Source organism: Pseudochaenichthys georgianus, chromosome 6, assembly GCF_902827115.2.
Source record: "Pseudochaenichthys georgianus chromosome 6, fPseGeo1.2, whole genome shotgun sequence".
Classification (NCBI taxonomy): domain Eukaryota; kingdom Metazoa; phylum Chordata; class Actinopteri; order Perciformes; family Channichthyidae; genus Pseudochaenichthys; species Pseudochaenichthys georgianus.
This window is the reverse complement of record NC_047508.1, coordinates 36,846,052-36,865,527: the sequence shown is the minus strand read 5'-3', so window position 1 is coordinate 36,865,527 and position 19,476 is coordinate 36,846,052. Positions and strand designations below refer to the sequence as shown.

Here is a 19,476-nt window from a genome sequence, read left to right as displayed (position 1 = left end):
GATCTTAAGGTCAGTTATTTAAGGAAAACCCTTAAATAATACACACCGGTTTGGACAGAGCTACATCTCCAGGCTTCCTTTTCAGCAATAAAGTTTAGATTAGAATTTCAAATAGAAGACACCCAAGCTCATTGACATGCAGAGACTGAAATCAATGTTTTAATTTGCATCAACAATGTTTGAGTTAAATCAATCTGCATGTTATTAGCAGGCATCCTTTGGACACTCGCCACCGATTGTAATCGAACAGCCTTGATTTACCATCAGAGGCAGATAGTAATAGGTGCTTTGGGACATGTTTAACCCTTCTGTCTCCGCGTCCTTGCGTCCTTTCCTTTGTGTCGAATCTCATTTAATCACTGTTATTGATTGTTCTTAATGACCGCTTTTGGTTTCATTTCGTTTCGTGACCACTTCTGCAGTAATGCTGATACGCCCCTTGCCATCTGCGCAAGGCGTCGGGTAGATCTAGTTATCAGCCATGTGGCATCTATTCCCAGCGGACGTGCCAATACGAGGCTCAGGCGACCTGCGAGTTCAGGATGGAGATGCTCCTGCCCATTGGCTAATTGCTGTGTTTCCTCCAGGACACATGGGAGTGTGTGTGTCTGCCTGTGTGTGGACAGGTGTAACGGGGGCAGGGCGTTAACCCCTTGATTTCACTCTGTGTCTACATGTGTGATTTCTAGTGTTTAAGTGTAATAAAAACGATTTAAAAGAGTGTTTTGAATCTAAAAGTGGACAATGTATGAAGTAACTGCTTTGCATCGCTTGTGTTAAGAGAAGAAATCTGTCTTTTATAATGGTTTTTTTCAGTTTTTAACTCAACTGTGATGTTTTTACTGGATTTTTGATGTTTCCTAATCATTTGACATCAGAGTTTTATGGCATGCAATGGGTGTTAGGTGATAGAACACAATGACCAAACAAGAACGGGGGCAGGACATCCAAATTCAAGGGTATCCCTCAAACAAGGTTCCACAAAAGAGACAAAACAATCAAACAAACTGTGGCGACGACGAGCAACTGAATTGTCATTGAGGGTGGGCGCTCGGAGCGAGGACACTGGGCTGATAATGGGTGCTCTGTACTGGGCCAGTTTTACAGCCTTTTACTGTCTGGTACCTCAGCGTCACCAGATGTGTTTACACAGCCTTTATTACCTGTCATTAACGAGCTGTCAGCATGTGTGTGTGTGTGTGTGTGTGTGTGTGTGTGTGTGTGTGTGTGTGTGTGTGTGTGTGTGTGTGTGTGTGTGTGTGTGTGTGTGTGTGTGTGTGTGTGTGTGTGTGTGTGTGTGTGTGTGTGTGTGTGTGTGTGTGTGTGTGTGTGTGTGTGTGTGTGTGTGTGTGTGTGTGTGTGTGTGTGTGTGTGTGTGTGTGTGTGTGTGTGTGTGTGTGTGTGTGTGTGTGTGTGTGTGGAAACAATTGAAGGTTTACCTCAGAGACAAATGTGCAGGGGGAGGGGGTTGAATCTGTGAGATTGGATCTGAATAAACGAGAAAATTACTAAAAATGGATTTAGGATTAAAAGTTAATGTTGGCAAATCACATTGTGTACTCCTTTACATTTTGTTAGGGTATAACAAATCACGTTTAGGCAGTTCAGGCACAGGGCATGCGTCACACATTTGACAGGAAGAGTAGAAGCCATCGTGTTTAAACTCAGGAAATTGGGGTTTTAAAAATGGAGTAGCAAGTAATCAAACTAATTACAGCACCTGAGTATGCGTGATGATTAATGTGATTACTTTATTCCAACACTGTTTGTTGGGGGATGTTTCTCCTTAAATGACTGAGACAGAAGACTTATCAATAAGAACGAGAACCAAATGAGAAATGTCAATATAATTGGAAAACACCTCATATCATTTTGGTGTTTTGTACACATGTAACCGTGATTGGTGGATTCATTTAAGGTTGCAAAAACTATCTTTTGTTCCCTTTTCTACACATTCAGCATGTCGCAACATGTGTTTTCTTTGAAAAACATGTTTTTGATATGATCGTTGTTGATGTTTTTCAAACACAGGGATTATAGAGTAGGTGTTGGAAAGAGCATACATACAAAAACAAATATATTTTCAAAGCCAGAAATCTAGGTGTAGTCATGGACTCTGACCTGAGTTTCAACAGTCACATTAAAACAGTTACTAAATCAGCCTGCTATCACCTAAAGAACATATCTAGGATTAAAAGACTAATGTCACAGCAGGATCTGGAGAAACTTGTCCATGCTTTTATCTTCAGTAGACTGGACTACTGCAATGGTGTCTTCACAGGTCTCACTACAACATATATTAGAAAGCTGCAGCTGATTCAGAACGCCGCTGCTCGAGTCCTCACTGACTCTAAGAAAGTGGATCACATCACTCCTGTTCTGAAGTCTTCACACTGGCTTCCTGTGTGTCAAAGAATAGATTTCAAAAATACTGCTGCTGGTTTATAAAGCACTGAATGGTTTAGGCCCAAAATACATTACTGACCTGCTGCTAAATTATGAACCATCCAGATCTCTCAGGTCTTCAGGGACTGGTCAGCTTTCTGTCCCCAGAGTCAGAACTAAACATGGAGAAGCAGCGTTCAGTTATTATGCTCCAAATATCTGGAACAAACTCCCAGAAACCTGCAGGTCCGCTGCAACTCTGACTACTTTTAAATCCAGCAAGAAGACTTTTCTTTTTGTCGCTGCTTTTAATTGAACTATTCACATCTTAAACGGCACTGTAACTTTTATCCATGTATTTTTTCTTTTAATGTTTATTTTATTAGCTTTTCTTTTTAATGACTGATTTTAAATGCCATTTTCTTAATGTCTTTCGTTTTTTGTAAAGCACTTTGAATTGCCTTGTGTTGAAAAGTGCTATATAAATAAACTTGCCTTGCCTTCAAGCGCAACCTTCCATAAATGTCATATTGCAATGTTTTGGAAGCTGCTGGTATGCACACAATCTGTTGTATTCCTTTTTTTTTCACACACACAGAACAAAACAGATAGCTCAATATCTGTATTGTTGTTTTCACCAAATCAATTATCATCTGTCTCTGTAGTGAGGTCAGAGGTCAGGACTGCAGAACATCCAGTTTCTTGCTCTAATATACTTGAGCACAACACAAGAGACACGACGTGTAGGTAATGACAAAGTAAGCTACCGTGAGAAAACAACAACATGGCAAAAACTGAACAATGTTACAAGTGAAAAGTAGTGGTTGGCAATGATAGGCAAGAATATGAAAATAGCACTAAAGGAGGAAGTGAAAGTGTGACTTTGAGTTTATAAAGGAGGAACTTAATGACAGTGCCCCTACCGCTGTCAGTTGAACTCACATTTCTCCTGATTAGTTAGAATACCATAATCATCCTAGTTAATCTGTTAAGTGTTTCTGTTGCACGACATGTCCTTCTCCTGGGATTCCAAACCTTCTCTGCGTATAGTCTGAAAACCAGTCATTAGTACAATTGCAGAGTGACTGTAAGAGACTAAAAGTGTGTGTTTATTTTCGGGCCTCTCCGGAGTTTGTTGTTGTTTCTGCTTGGCTGCACCCTAAGCTTTGGAAAGTCCACAGCTGCAGGCTGTAGTGTGGAATACAGACCTCTGCAATCATAGAGAGCCTGTCTGCCAAGCAAACACCTACAGTGGACACTCCAGGGAGAGCGTGTGTGTGTGTGTGTGTGTGTGTGTGTGTGTGTGTGTGTGTGTGTGTGTGTGTGTGTGTGTGTGTGTGTGTGTGTGTGTGTGTGTGTGTGTGTGTGTGTGTGTGTGTGTGTGTGTGTGTGTGTGTGTGTGTGTGTGTGTGTGTGTGTGTGTGTGTGTGTGTGTGTGTGTGTGTATGTGTGTGTGTATCTGTTCTGTAACATTGTGTGTTTAGTTATGGACAGCTGCCAGTGGAAGGAGAGCGCAGTGAGGGGGGCTGGTTGGATATCAGTGTTTGTTCTGGCTCGGTGCCAAAAGACTCCTCTGTTTTTCTCAGCTGGCGACGATAAATGGAAAGGAGAGAGCCTCAGAGAGGAAAAGAAAGACTGACCATAAAAAATATAGAAAAGAGAGATGGAGTGGGGTGAGGACAATGAGGAAGAAGAGCCAGACAGGCAGAGAAACCTACATTATTTTTAAAATGTAAGGCATAAGAAAAGGCGAACGAAAGAGTGAAAAATAGTCAATAAAGATGAGTTTAATCATTGGTCTGCATGGGAGGTAAGAGCAGCAGGAGGATGAGGGAGTAAAGGGAGCAACAAGACGGTGAAGGAAAGAAAATAGTGGACTGGATAAAGAAGAATAAGACACAGGGAGAAGGGAGGACAAAGGGAACAATAACGGGAAGGAACGGGAGAAGAAGGAAAAGGGAGGGATATGGCAAGGAGCTCAGTGCCCTATCACTACCTGGAACCTTTCAAAAACTTAGCAGGACTTGTGTAAGAAAACGTGTACATACAAGTCACAGTCCACAGTTTAGAAATCTACCTGCCATCCTGCTTCAATCATATCCAGATGCTTTCATTTCCTTCATCAGTGGCAAAATCATGACGAATTGTATTTGCAGTGACCAGACAGACACGATAGCAGCCGTTAGAGGCACCACAACGACCTCCAATCACTGCTCTGCCACCACTTGTACCATTGATATGATAAGTGAGCCACTTTATCGTAAAACGCTCCTGGGCAGCTGCTCAGTGATGAGCAGCAGAGTGTTGTACCGATCCTTCTTTCAGATGGATGCAAAGACGGACTAAATTACTACTCACTTTGCTCAAATAATTTAAATTTTTGTCTGTTCAAACTTACATTTTTATAACTTTCCATAAACTAAATGCAAATAAACGTTCACACACATTGGATTGTAAGGGTTTACGTTTTTTTAAACAGCCTGGTTAGATCTAGAAAACAGGGTCATGTTTTGGGTTAACATGTCTTTGTTTGTTACGCATACAGCACAAGGTCATGTGACTCAGTGACATATCTTCAAAAGTAAAAATAACTTCACTTTTTGTTTCACCCAGGTTAAGAACGTCTTTGTCTTTGTTTGATTCCTGTTTTATGTTTTCCTGCAATGTATACCTTTTAAACATCCTTCAAAGCTCGTCTTTTCTTTTTTAATTAGTGGATTTTATTTCCATGTTGTCTTGAATCTTTTTAATTGTGTGATTTAATGTCGTTTCCGTCGTGAAATGTTGTATCATTAAACAGGATGTTGCTTGAACAGGACATACACAACCAGAGACTGTAAGAAGCAGCCACACACACACACACACACACACACACACACACACACACACACACACACACACACCTACCATGTATACATCACTTCAGGGGACATTACATTGACTTACATGCATTTCCTGGAGACTTATCCTAACCTTAACCATAACCAACACATGCCTAACCCTAACCCTTACCCTTACCCTTAACCTTACCCTTACCCTAATCCTAAACCTAACCAAGTCTTCACCCTAAACTTAATGATTCCCCTTATGGGGACCTCCATTTTGTCCCCATAAGGGAAGCCAGTCCCCACACGTGACTGTAAACAGATGTAGGTCCCCACAAGTATAGTAATGCTAGACCACACACACACACACACACACACACACACACACATTCAGAGTGCGTCAGAAGGTAGCACATTAGCGTCATGTTCGCTCATCAAAATGTACAGCGGTTGCAATTATAAAGAATTACAATGGCGGCAACTTACATTACATGTTCTCCCTCACACACACAGACACACACACACACACACACACACACACACTCACACACACACAAACACAATTTAACACACACACACTGGCAGCACCAGATCTATCATCCCAATTTGAGACTTTGATCGCAGCGACCACAAATCCAGCCCGGGTGGTGTTTATGGTGTGTAGTTGTCGTCTCAGTGAGACTTCAGAGTTGAAGAGGTGGGCGTGGATCCAAGCAACATGACTTCCAACTTCATAAAGAACAGCCAAGCGCTATTAGTTCAGTTTTTTTCCTGTCCGTCCCGCTCCGAACGGGGATGGGTGGGAGGCAGTGAACCCGCCATGCTATAGCTAATTGGGGCCCCACATCTGACAGAGGCCTCTGCACTGATGCCAGATCCCAGCCCAGATGTGACGTTGTGGGCAGATGAAAGACTTTAATAGACATTCGTTTTCTCCGTCCAAGGAGGTTTGCTTCCACGACGTGGGGTTTGTTAGATAAAGAGATAAAAGGTTTGGGAACCCTTTAAAGAATAATGGCCTGATACCGATGTTCTCTTCGTCCTGAAACTGAATCCCAATCCCGACGTGATGAGCGGACGGGAAGGATGCCGATAAAAGAGGCTCTCGGGGTGTGTTTGTTTTGTTGTTGTTGGTTTTGAAGTTTCTGTACCCGCCCTCTGATCATAAGGCCTTAGGATTGAACCACTCAGATGGCGGCTCATTACGGCCATCTGATAAAGAAGAGCAACACAAAAAGACTGATTTGTGTTTTCATAACAAAAGATAAACACACAATATCTCAGTCCCAGAGGCTTTGTTTGCTTGCCTCCCCTCCTGTTTGTGTTGCAAGTGTCTCTTGAGGCTCACACAGTGTCACGCTCGGGGCTTTAAATCTTAACGCTGTCCTTCTTTGTTGGGGTACTTTAATCAAAGGGGCCGCAAATCCTCTTGGATGCAGCAGAAGCAGGGATTGGATGTGTTCCTGAGACGGTCAACAAGCCACTCAGCTACCAAGGAGTCAAAGCTCTTGATCCACGGTGAAAACACATTCATCTCCACCACACTTTCCAGAAGCAAGTACGCCAGTGATTTTCTAACATGGCTGGTTTCTAACTGCAGTGCATCATGCGGTTCATCTCCACTGCTCATCTTCAATTGTTTATCTTCAGCTGTTGGTTCTAAGAAAGTCAATTACAGTACGTTTTTAGAGTTGTTTCTGTTTGTGGCAGCTGCCCACTGCCACAAACAGAACAGTGAAGTTGCAGGACACACAGCTACACAATGAGCTGTAACTTGCTTCAAAGATTTCTAAAGCCGAGTGGAGTTGCAGATTCTAAGAAGGACCTCTTTCAGTGTCACACGTCTTTCAGTTTCCTTTGACTACAACGTTTTGTCCAACCCCATCTGAACATAAACACTCAACGATGGGGTGAAAAGGCTGCTGCCATAGAGAGGGTGCAAACATTTGGACAGTCTCTCCTTGAAGGCTTTAATGGGAGACAACACTGGTCAACAAAACATTGAGACTTTAACATTGGAGGTCGCCTATTATTCATGTGCCAAACCGCCCAACCTCAGTAAAGCAGTCATTTTAACCCAATAAGAAGTATTTATTTCAACTCAAACTATTGGTGTCTCACAATCCAGATAAATCGGTTGGTACACTTCTGTGTAGTACACACTTGATACCCACTTTTTATTTATGTGTGGGTTTTTTGACGGGGTAGGGTTATCTGTGCAGATCACAAGATTTGACCGCTTCAGCTTCTTCAGCTTTTAATGGCATACTCCAACTGGAAGGAGCATTAACACACACATGTTTCCGTTTTAACCGTCACACACATGTGCATGTACACATCTCTGCGCACACAGTAAAAGTGAGTCCCTGCATTTATCCCATCTTAGTATTAGGAGCAGACTGTGAAGTGTCTCCTTGTTTAAGGGCACTTTAAAACCAGTAGGCAAACTGGTACGTCTCAAAGTACACTCTACTCGGTCCAATCTTAAACTTTAACCAACTCAAACCAAGACCCTACAGATTGAGCTACTGCCGCAAAACCACTTAATATATTATGGGGGGAAAACTGATCCAGATGTTTCCATATTGGGCACAGAGGCCTTCACAGTCCCCAAATCTCGACCTAACTAAACATCTGCACCAGGGGTCACCAACTACATTTGTCCAAGGGCCAAAATTAATCCAAGAGACACTTTCGAGGGCCAGAGATTTTTATATATATATATTTATATATAAATCATAATACATTATATATATATAATTGATTAATATGTTCACTTTATTGAAAAAATAATCTTTTTTTTATAAGCCTGTAATAAAACTGAAAGCAGTCCTGATTGGCAGGGAAAGGAATCAACTTTTTTATTAATACCGTGTCCTGATTGGTGGGAGATGGTTGCAGGATATAAGAAAATTGTTTGCCAGGCACGCAAAAATGTCGAAGAGCCTCAAGCGTAGAGTTGACGTGGAAAACCGCAGTTTGAATGAGGAATGGACGGATAAATACGCATTCATCATGCCATCGTTCAACAAGGCTACACCTGTTTGCCTTATCTGCAATGAAACGGTCGCTGTTGCAAAAGAGTACAATCTCATCATATCACAAAGCAACATTCTCACTTTTTAAGTGCGGGCCGCCAGTTGATGGTCACTGATCTACACTATATGAGCTTTCATGCAAGATAGTGTTCTCACCATCGTAAATAATAAATTAGGAGAAAAAACTGTTTTCCATCTCCAGTATTCCATGATTTTCCTACATGCAATTCATTTGGCAGTTCTAGGTGGTCCATTACTTTGTTGTTCTGTATGACACGTGTCACCATTCTGTTTAGGTAACCGAAAAAAATACAGTGCCAACAAAAGCTGAGCATTATTCACATCAACGCAAAAAGATTAAAATGTGATGTTCCTAAAGCAGCGAGAGGTCTTCCGTCCTCCCGTCTCAGCCTTCTACTTCTCTCATCCGTCACATGGGGGCATACTTGAACCGGCAGACTGCTCTTTCTCACCCAATCTGGCCTGTTGTGACACACACACACACACATGCACACACAGATACACACAAACAAGCAGACACGCACGCCCCCTCTCACAGAGGGCCCTGACATTCACTCTCACACAGGGAGACACCCCCTCTCTTTTCAAAATACACAATCACCATTCACTCTGCAAAATCCACACACACCACGGCCTGTCTGCTTGGATACTCTTTATCAACACACACACGCGCTCCTGCACACGCACGCTCAGACACACACTCACACACTTCACAGAGGGCCCCTCGCCCTATTGCCTCTCCATTTAGCTGGTGCCATTTGTTACACACGTTGTGTAGGAGGCTGACGGAAAGCTGCTCAGAGCTGGTGGTGCTGTGAGGCCTCATGATGGAGCTGCTTGTCCTGACCTGTACAAGACTTGTGTCGTGACCCGAGACTTTACTCAGCGTTTCTCTGTTGTACGAGTGGGGCTGTTCAAGTGCCGGGAACTTTGGTTAACCTACTGTTAGAGAAGAGAGGCTGTACGAGATTCAGCTTGCTTTACAATTGGTTACACGAGGGTTTTGAATATGTATCCTACTGTTGCAGATGAGCAGTACGAGAAGTCCTCAATGCAAGTTAAAGAAAACACACTTACTGGTGCATTTTGGTTCTTGGGGTTATAGCTTTTTTTACTCCTAGAGGTGTGTCTGAAGAGCAAATTGTTTGATATAAAGATTGTTCCAGCATTATAACAGCATTTGGAAGCAGTATTTGGTATGTATCCAGTTGATTCGGCTTTCACCTGGTTGAATAAAGGCTACAACAAACATTTACATGACCTCAGAACTAGATCTCAGAGTTGAAAAATGTGGTCTTGCTCCTAAAACACTTTTCTATCCTCAAGTTCCCAGATCCATGTGTTCAGTGCCTACCATAACCAGTATGCAGTGAGCACACTTCTGATGCTCAGGGCCCCTAAAGGTTACACTTTGTTACACAAAGTTTGAAGCCTGATTCGACTAAATACGGTCGAATATCTAAATCCGCCATAACACTGTAAAATGTGTCCTTGTCCATAACGTCGTAATACGAGACAACATTTGAGAATGAGAGTAGACCAAGAAAAAAGGGAGGGGGTTGACTGCTGGTTTAAACAAAAGTGTAAAAAAAAAGTTGGAAAAATGGCTGCTTAAAGGTGGGGTAGGTAAGTTTGAGAAACCGGCTCGAGATCGCTAGAATTTGAAAATACACAACCGGAGAAAATCTGCCACTTCCTTATAGAGCCCCTCCTCCAACACACACGAACGCGCACATGACCAATGAGGGCACGAGATAAGTGTGTGCCCCGATGGAAGGCTGACAGGCAGGTAGGCCATCCAATCAACTTGTACTTTTTACAGCATTACAGCTTCTACAGATGACATTTTGTTATGGATTTTTTGTCAAAGCACTTAAGATATTCATTGCTATCGGGATGTTAAGAGCATTCACAAAAAGCACAAAAAGTGTATCTCGAGCCGGTTTCTAAAACTTACCTACCCCACCTTTAAGATGGATATAAAAAATGTGCATAATTTTGGTACATTTCTGAAACTGATAATAATACTGTCTTACCTTTCATCAGATCTGTCATGCTCTGTCTCTTAGCCAAGATGTTTTGACCCGCTGTAAGTACTCATTGTGGTTTCCACTACAGTGCTGCAAGTGTATTCCTGTTGCCTTATCTCCTCTCTTTTGCTCCCTCTGACTTTCTCTCAATTCACAAGACAGAAAAACCCATCTGATTGTGCTTACACAAACTGGACGGACCACACACCAGCATGCACACGAGCACATGTGGTGAACACACACACACACCTGAACTACACTTGCCTCAGTGGGTGGTGGAGGACTCACCAGCGTTTGCCTCTTTAAACAGTGCAGCAATATGAAGTGGAGAGGGTGTGCTGTTTAGGCTGCGGCCCCACGAGGACGAAAACGGCTAAACGCATAGGATTAACGCAAACGCAATCGCAAACGGCTTCCGTCCACATGCAATAATTATCCGGATAGTGTCTGCCCACACGAGACCGCTCCGTTTAGCTCCAACCGCTGGAGAAGCTGCAGTACATATGCAGGAGCCTCTACGTGGCGCTGTAACTTCCTCCACAAAAGCAGCGAAGAAGCATGGTTGTCATGGTTGCCCTTCTGTTTATTCTCCGCGGTGGGGGCCGAGGGAACCGGGCAGAGTTTTTCGCCAGTCAGCGTGTATTAAAGTTGAAATCTTCCGGACAAAATTATAAAAGTGCCGGTCAAAGGTCTTCTTTGTTATTTATTGAGCTTTAAAACAAATGAATAACGACTCTATATAATATAATGATAAAATACACGGAGCCTCTCTTTTTCCTCCTTCTCTTCGGACAGCGTCAGTGTCTGTCTCATGCAGCAGCTGATCCAGTAATCAGTGACCCGGCCGACTGTAAAAAATAAACATATTTATAACTAGTTTAGGGAGTTTGAGAGGTAATTAAAATAGCTAAGGGTGACGATCTGACTTCAAGTGTGTGTTTTGCTGCAGCGGGAGGAGCTGCAGGTGAGCAGAGCTGCGTGTCTCCGTCCTGTCAGATTAGACTTCACTCGCGAGAGAAAGATAAATAATCTGAATTCAGGATGCAGTTTACTTTGACGTGGGGGTGAGCAGCAGAGGTGGGGAGAGGCGGGGCTATTGCCTCATCATTATTGCTGTAGATGTTGCACAAACAACTGTAGCATGGTCAATAGCGTCCGGAGCACGATAGCAACTCTGCGATCCGCCATTGTTGTTGTTGTTGGTGGCGAAACACTTCAGCACTGGCGCGGGGTAAGCGGAGGTGAGCAGAAGAGGTGGGGAGAGGCGGGGCTATTGCGCAATCACTATCAGTGATCTGAAAATGTCCGTATAGGGCGCACACACGGAGCCGTTTGACCCCCCAGAGAGTGGCGTATGCATTTCTATCCACCTTGGGACCCGTTGTCGTTTCCTCAGTCGTTTAGTGCCGTATTCGGTCGTCCTCGTGTGGCCGAACGGTCTATATGACACTAAACAGTAACGCAAACGACCGAATTCGTCCTCGTGGGGCCGCAGCCTTAATTTGAGGTTTTCAGAGTGAAAGTGTGCCACTGGGATGAAGGCAAAACATTCTGTCGCTTTCATCACCCTTTTACGTTATGTCTCTTTTCCTCTTTAATTGGAGCTCTTACGTCTTTGTTCCTTTCTTGTGTTTCCGACAGCAGAGCTTTCAACTTGTAGCAATAAACAACGCAACCGCCACCATGCCTAGATATTGTAAAATCTTAAAATGTTGATGTAATTTGCAAATCGTGTGACGCAAATGGCATTCATTGGCACCACATTTAAATGATATGGCCACTAAAAACTTTTATTTCCAGTGTGTTTGAAAAGCAGGCGTAAATGCAGGCTTTCTGGAACGCCCCAGTCAGCAAATCATCCGGAGCGATGTGAAGGCTCCTGCGCAGACGCTTGTATAGACTGAACCCAGTGACCCCTGGGTGTACTGTAGCCTGCGCAAACTGTGCAGTCTCTCTTTGTGCTCGAGGGTAGGGAAAGGGGGGCTTGTACATATTTGTGTAAAAAAGGAATGTGTGTTATTCAGTCATTTCTTCGTACAAGACATGTATGCAAAACACGCAAAATAAGCACCACAGATGTAGTTGTTTCACAAATGTGATGTGCATTTTGATGCCGTTTGTTAGTCTCTCCAGTAATGACACTGATTAGTCAGGAATAACAAAATTCCTAAACTAAAAAGTCCCAAACGACGGGAAAATACATCCCTCACAACTTGGTTTAGGATTCCAGCATTTCTTACAGTTTTTCTCGATTGCTAACACACTGAAATTCTACATAAAGCACAATTCTTTTAACTGACACTCAAAGAGCGAAACATCGGCTCAAATCTCCAGAACTCTAAACACGTTTCCAGCTTTTCACACAATTTGCAAATCAACATGCCACTTTGTGCAAACCACTGCACGCGTTTCTCCACGTAAGACACAGGAGTCTGACATGAAGTCACGTGTTAGCAGGTTTAAAACACTGATATTCAAAAGGCCTCACACATGGACCAATGATCAAGAAACACGATCCACCTGACCAAACACCTGGTAGCATCATTGTTGGCTCATCAATCAGGATGTTAGCACTATAAAAAGACCACAGGTGAGTACTTTCTTACAGCAACAATGGAAGCCAACATGGAAGCAAGATCAAGAGGAAGAGGAAGAGCTGGGCTGAGAGTGAGAGGAGGAAGAATGAGAGGTAGAGGTAGAGCTGGAGGGAGAGGACGTGGACAAAGAAGAATACTCTCAAATGAAATGAAATGTTATCAACCATGGTTTGACGATGAGAGGCTGGACGGAGGGTTCAGCCTAATCCAAGCCGATTTACTGTTGCCTCTGTAATCCGGACACTTAGACTTGAAAACAGGTTAGTTACCAGTTTTCAGCTCTGCATAATTCATGATATATCAGTGCTTATATCCGTTGTGTGAAACGTATTTACTTCATTACTGTAATTTAATTGTTGGCATGTTGCATACTATAACTGTACAACAATCCTGCACAATGTACTGTGGTAACACACACTGACCACTATGTCTTTGCTGTTTATCTGAAGGACTGAGAAACAAAGAGGTGGAAGCAATGAGGAAGCAGCAGTTACAAACTGGGTTTTGGCAAACAATGCATCACACTTAGAGAGGTCCGAAGCATAGTAACTATGTGCTGAGATGCATGTTGCACAATGTTATCTTTGAATAGAATGTGATTTTGTTCAACAACTCATTTGTATTTCTTCCTTTACTGTATTTCTGTAAACTCAAGCAATCTTTCTCTGCAGAAACCTCTATGTACAGAGCACAGCCCAGAACAGATGAAAGTGCTTTAGAGTATGCTCAGCAGTGTTTAGTTGGGTGGTCAAACCATCTAGTGTTATGAATGAACTGTGTTATATTTGGTGCTAAAGTTTGCATTTGGTAAGTGTTTATGTAGTTCTGAGTGCAGTTCTTCACTTAGCAGGAGAAATGAGGAGTTTTGCACTTTGGGTGTGTGGTTTTGTGAATTGTGTTTAGTGTTCTGAGAAACTGAGCAATTAAAAAAATAGTGTGTGTTAGCAATCGAGAAAAACTGTAATACTCTTTCTTATCTTTTGTTCTTCTAAATATGCATTTTTCTTAGAATATGACTCTTTTTTTAAATGTCACTTCTGTTTTTTGATTTTGATTTTTTCCAGAATTTGCTTTTCTTTTTAAATGATGTTGTGACATTCTCACTGAAGAGACTTGCAATTATTTGCCCCAGACTTCTGCTTTCAGACATAGTTGATTATGAAGTTATTACCCTATCCGATAATAATCCAATGCAGAGGCAATAATAATATATATTTATATATGTATTTTTATATAGTCTTAAAGTTACAACCGGCCCTTTGAGTGCAGCCATAATGCTGATGTGGCCCGGGATTAAATTGAGTTTGACACCCCTGCTTTAGGGGGTCTTAAGAGTAATCAACACTGTCACAAGAAGATGAAATGGATAAAGAAAATCTTCATAATCATCACCCTCGTCTTTTTTCCCATCTGTTTCTCATGAATTACTTGAATCACCTCTAAACACCCTTACATTTAAGCATGAAAAATAATAATTACAAGTTTTGTATTTTTTTAGGGGAACATGTGGAACCACTGATTTCAGCATTGCTAATAAAATATGTGTTTTTTATACATTTGTATTAAACACATATTATACAGATTATTATTAGATGGAAGTCTATCAGTTGATTAAAAGTAAGCAGACGTCCTGTTTGTTTGAAACAAGTAATTGGCAACATTATCCTGGTGTATGTATTGCCCTAAGCAAATCACATGATGGTGATGCCCCTTCTTCCACCCCAGTGACTCTCTAGGAACGGATCAGGGATCACAAGAAGGTTTTTTTGGGGGTTAAAGGTAAAAAAGGGGGATGCATTTTGGGGACGGACAGGAAAGGGGGTAGCCTACGGTTTTCTGGGAGCAGATGGCCTGCCTCTCCCTCTCCCTCTTTTTTGGTGACATCCACTGGGAATTGGAGAGGCCTTTAAGCATTCCTTTAGAGGCCAGAGACAGATAAGTGAGTTATGCAGTTCACCACCATCTGGGCCCAGACAGCGCCTGGCCTGCAGCTGACAAGCGTGTGTGTGTGTGTGTGTGTGTGTGTGTGTGTGTGTGTGTGTGTGTGTGTGTGTGTGTGTGTGTGTGTGTGTGCGTGTGCGTGTGCGTGTGCGTGTGCGTGTGCGTGTGCGTGTGCGTGTGCGTGTGCGTGTGCGTGTACCATAGTAATAGTAGTAGGGAGGGGTAGTGGTGTGCTTTTAGAGCAAAGGTCCTATTCCTGGAGAGAGGTCTGTACGTACACTGCCCTCCGCCGTGCTGCTGTGTCGTCATTGTTAACTCAGATGCTGACTTTTTTTTATTTGTCTTTCAGTCCCCATCGTCATTGTCAACTAATTTCGTCCCATTCTTGCGCAGCTGACAGTGTCTTTACGGAACATAGCATCTGTTGTGACACAGAGGGAGGGAGCGAGGGATGATGGCAGGGGACCATGTTAGGTTTGCCAATTTCCCTATTCCCATCGTTCAAGGCTTTGTGTGCATTGTGAGACGCTGCGCTGCTCTGCCAATTCCGATCTGCGCTTGACCTGCTGCATATCTGCCTGTTGTTATCTGTGTTTAGGTCTTTTGTTTAACTCACGGGTAACATTGTGCAAATGCATCTGTGCACACAGCTCTGTAACCCTGCTTTTTATTTAGTTGGTGCCATGTTGCTTAAAACTTCTTTCAATAAATGTTATTGCTGCCGTTTTAGTGAAAAAATTAGACAAGTGTACAACTACTACTTCTACTACTACAACTTCCACTGCTGTCAGGCCTTTATGAAACAGTGACAACCTGACATGATAGAGATTGCTAAACAAAAGACAGTCCAAAAAAGAGCAAACAACACAGTTCTGAACAACTTCACTTTACATTGAACTCATCTAGTCTAAAAGACGGTTGGCCGGATAGTCATGTTTCTAATTATTCCAAGATAGCGAAGATAGATGGAGAAATATTGGCAGAACATATAAATAAGGAAACCTAAGGAAGCCTTTTTCAAATGAAAACTCTCAGCCTGTAAAATCAAGACTCCTTCAATATATTTCTTTCATAGGGTATTCCAGCTTTTTAAAGTATGTTCAAGTTTTAAAGATGAAGTATCTTGCAAGAGACGGACTTAAAGGTGGGGTAGGTAAGTTTGAGAAACCGGCTCGAGATCCACTTTTTGTTATATTCCATGGAATGCTCTTAAAATCCATTAAAAAATGTCATCTGTGGAAGCCGTAGTACTGTAAAAAACACGACCAATCATCTGAGCCGGCCCGGCTAAAATAACTGGATGGCCTACCGTAGAAGGAGCTTGTTTTCTAAAATGAAAGACACTATAGGAAAATTGCTCAGTCCCACTCTCTGAATGACCCTGCGATGGATTGAAATGGGAAAGATTCGCCCATTTTCATCTTTGTCTGTCCTCTGTTGGCACTATGGCGCTCTGATGGGGTACAGGGCCAGCCCATGAAGATAAGTTGCTCTTCAGCCCCTCGATACATCGATTTCTATGTCCACAATGGCGGCTGAATACCCACTGAGTAAGTACAAAACCCCAAAACACGCACTGAGACAGTTTCCCTATCCCTTCAGAATCCCTCACTCTGTTTTAAATCTTCTTCAAAGCAACATACCGCCACATCACCTGCTTCTCTGTCCATCTATCCATCCATAAATGTGTGTGTGTGTGTGTGTGTGTGTGTTGTGTGTGTGTGTGTGTGTGTGTGTGTGTGTGTGTGTGTGTGTGTGTGTGTGCGTGCGTGCGAGCGTGCGTGCGTGCGAGCGTGCGTGCGAGCGTGTGCGCCTTTCCGCTGTGTAATTGCAGACTGTGTATCAGCCTAATGGTGAGGCCCTGCATGGCGACTAAAAGATGTTGCTAATCCACCAACAGAATACAACAGGTCAAGCCGCCAGCGGCGGCTGAATTCAACCATGGGACCATAGCCACAAATTAGGACAGCCCGACAAGGCCCTGCGGCATTCTGGGTATTGTTGTGAGCTGCCAACGGGCCTCTAAAGCTTTTGGCTCAATGTGAAGGAACAGCCAAGGAAAGGTGAAGATTAATAGTGGCTTGGTGACCTGGGAGTACGACTATAAATCTATATCGCCACCAGAAGCTCAGCCATAGTGCACGCCTGTCTGTTTGTCACACACAGTCACACACAGTCACACACAGTCACACACACACACAGTCACACACACACCACACACACACACACACACACACACACACACACACACACACAGATTCAGGACCATGTTAAAATATTACCATAAAGACCAAATCAACCTTTCTATAAACAAAAATAAAAAAGGACGGTCATTTCATCCTCTCATATCAACTTTGCAGGTAGTTCTCTTTTTAAAAATAAAGGAACCATTTCCTAGAGATGATAGAGAATGCAGTTGAGAGCTAACGGTATGAACCCTCACTTTCCTTTTCCTCGGTGCTCTGCAGCCTGATGAATGATGGCCCTTTGTTGTGTGCCGTGGCCATCCCTTTTCATGGGACCTGGCAAGCAAAAGTGAGGCGTGAATAGCATTAGTCCGAGTCAGTGCTCCCATAGCAGTGAAGCCAGCCCTGAAAACACAGCCTGCTAGCCCTCCTCCCCAAGTTTTATGAGCCAAGATGATTGAAGGAAAAGAAAACTGCCAATACAGAGGAACAGGGAGGAGAGGAGCGAGGAGGAGAGTCATCAGGGATGGATGGATGGTCGGATAAAACAGAGACAGCAGCCGCTCAACATAGGACTCACATCCCATGCAAGGAGGGATGTGATGGGGAACAGGTTTGGTTCAGGGGGAGTGAAAAGGATCCAGACAAAGGGACAGAGTAGAAGAATGGAGGTGGAGGACTCTGGCTGTCAGGACTGGCGCTGGGATGGAGTTAGATCTCATTTCTCAAGTGTCATCGCGCTATCTGCGTCTCCTCCTCTCTCCTCTCTGTCCAATTACTGTCACAATGAGGCAGGCCCCTTCCTGCAGAGCTGCATATGGCTCTGTGGTTGTAAAGCCATCACTCCAGACTGAAGCTATGCCGTTTTTGATCGGTACAGTGTGTGTGAGACTCAAAGGGCCACAGTGGGTTGTTGTTTGACTGAGCGTGAGCCGCTGCTTTGACAACTTGTCTCAACACGGTTTCCTCTGTATGCTGACACGCGACAAACCCATCACGGACATGCTGCAGTAAAGGATTTAATCCGCCACTTGCCGCATCAAAATCAGCCTTTAAATTGTGGTATTGCTCTGTTTCTCTCATGCCTACAGACTCCCTTTCTTTGTGAACTCACTTACAATACAGACACTGAGAGTTAAAGATCTATTAAGGGATTGGGAAAGGCAGAGTGCTTCCATTGATGATGCTTGAAAACAGCTATAAGGAAGTGTCAGAACACTTTTTTACACACTCAAAGGTAGAGGCTATATTCTAAAATTGCCTTCACTTTCTCTTTCCTCTCATGCATTGATATTTAAATGGTGAAGTTGTAGTGGATGCATGGTCCCTTTATGTTGGTTTTGGAAGTCCCCTGACATCTGGGTCTTAAAGGCAATCAATAATCGCATAACATCACTGATGTGTGTCCTCTGTGGGAATGCTAAAGCAAGCATGCACACACACGGAGACACACACACCATATGTTAATAGTAATCTATTGATGGTGCTACAGAAAGCAGTGCTTGTGTGACTGCAGCTCGGGGTCATACAGGATCAATCAAACACAAATCAGTGTCTTTCTCGAGGACACCCTTGCAGCTCGGACACTTGCTAACATAAATGAGCAGGTCCTTCAACTGATGGTGTTTGTTTAGTGTTGAAGAGTTGGTTAAAAGACATGTATGTTCACTTTAACAAAAAGTGTCCTGTGCGACATGTTGACATGAAAAGTCTTGTATAGTTTATTTAACAAAATCATCCTCATGTATGCTGCAGTCTTGCCATAGTACAGATAGGGATTGAATACATTGCTATTTCAAATAATTGGACACTTATAGTCACAATATGACCGTGGTTTTACTCCACAGAAACATTGAAATTAAGATGTTTTTTATCTCTGACATTCAATTCAAGCCATGTTTTCATCAGTGTAAATTGTAAAAGTCAGGGATGCGAGCACTTCCTAATGTTTCTGTGCTGGAATTAGCATGATGGAATTTAGCGGTGTCATGCAAATCAATAGCATGACCTCTTCACCTTTTCAGGCGGGAAAACTGGCGGTCCTATGGAGAGGAGAGACAACGTTTAATTGATGGCCTTTACACTGAAGAAAATGCCCACCTTAAATGAAGTAGTCAAGTGTTGCTCTAATGTGGGAATGTCGATTCATGTATTTGAGGTGGAAACGTTTCTGATTCCTCCTGTATTAATATATTTCTGACAGAAAATAATCACAAACACAAATCTAATTGACAGTATGCTATAGACACCTGTTTTATCAAAACCGTATACGGTAAAATTGAGATTCACTTTTTTTTTTTTGCAGTGTACACATGCATCGATTGCCTGCAAACCTCTCGGATCCTGCAGGTCAACATCGAATTATTCCACATGCAAATCCTACAGATAGTGCCTTCCTTTACTCTTTCTGAAATAAAAGGAAAGGTTTGGCCTTATTGTTATAAAAACATGCA

The 19,476-nt window shown here is 42.9% G+C and overlaps 1 long non-coding RNA gene across 1 annotated transcript; it reads right to left on the bottom strand.

Moving 5' to 3' along the window:
- Nucleotides 1-2,315: 2,315 nt before the first annotated feature.
- Nucleotides 2,316-4,533, bottom strand: LOC139434016 (uncharacterized). The gene is made up of 3 exons (XR_011643419.1): nt 4,463-4,533; nt 2,486-2,561; nt 2,316-2,401 (listed from the first exon to the last, which is right to left on the bottom strand). It is a non-coding gene; the product is annotated as an uncharacterized lncRNA (long non-coding RNA).
- Between the last annotated feature and the right edge of the window lie 14,943 nt (nt 4,534-19,476).